The sequence below is a fragment of the Strix uralensis genome, chromosome 4 (assembly GCF_047716275.1).
Source record: "Strix uralensis isolate ZFMK-TIS-50842 chromosome 4, bStrUra1, whole genome shotgun sequence".
NCBI lineage: Eukaryota > Metazoa > Chordata > Aves > Strigiformes > Strigidae > Strix > Strix uralensis.
The window spans coordinates 25,716,185-25,717,270 of NC_133975.1; positions in this window are offsets into that span (position 1 = coordinate 25,716,185).

Genomic DNA, 1,086 nt, shown 5'->3' on the forward strand with positions numbered 1-1,086 from the left:
TCTCTCTGAGGGGGCTGTGACGTGAGGCCACGCTGCGCAGAATTAGCAGAAGTAGAGCACTGTGACTGTGACTTCCATAACGAACTTCCTATGGTTGACTCGGTAATTAAAAGAGAAACAGAAGTCACATTAAGTTCTGAATTTTGAGACTAAACACTAAAAAAAACAGTTATAGGTCAATTCACTGAAATATCCCCCCTTGCATGCCAGAATTCAGCTTGTTCTGGAGTGTACAAGACAGACCAACAGAGGAGGAAAGCTGGAAACTGAATTTCTCCGGGCTGTTTCCCTCTTTACCTCCAGGTGAATGCATTTTGTTCATATTTTTATTATGGGAAGTATTGGCTACACTGTTGTTAGGATGTCAAAAACCAGACATGGCTAAACACTTTTTTTGGGTCCTTGGTTTGGTCCTTTCCGTACTATCACATTACAGACAGTAAACGAAGATACCACCTACACAGCTAATGCATCAAAGTAGCTGACTCTATGTCCGTATTTTGCTTATAATCTGTATCCCAAATTACGGTTCTTCTGAGATCATCCCTCAATTATATTGTCTTTGAAAAGAAATCTAAGTAGCCTTAGCCCAACGCCCGTGAAAAGCCACGCTTTTAAAGCAGCGTTGGTTTTCCCCAGTCAGCCATACAGAGAGGGAGGCAGCGGTTTGGTGAGCGCAAACGAACTGTGCTGTTTTTATCGCATTTCTGCCGCTACTATTGGGAACCGCGCTCCTCCGCCGCCTCTCCGCAGCACGGGCCCCTCGGCGCGGATCCCCGCTGGCCCGCCGGCTACTCGCCCTGGCCCCGTGGGGGCTGCCGGGACAGCCCCTCGCCGCGTCCCTGGCGCGCAGGGCTCGGGAAAGGCTGACATTCGGCCCGCGGTGAAATGCAGATACAGTTACGGGAACCCCCCGCCAGGCGAGGACCCGCAGCCCCGGCTCCCCGACCGGGAGGGGCGGAGGGGGGGGCGGCCCTGGCGCGGACCCAGGCCCGGAGGTGGGGCGGCCCTGGCTCGGATCCCGGCCCGGGCCCGGGCCGGCGGGCGGGGCGGAGGTGGGGCGGCCCGGCGCGGCCCCGGCAGGCG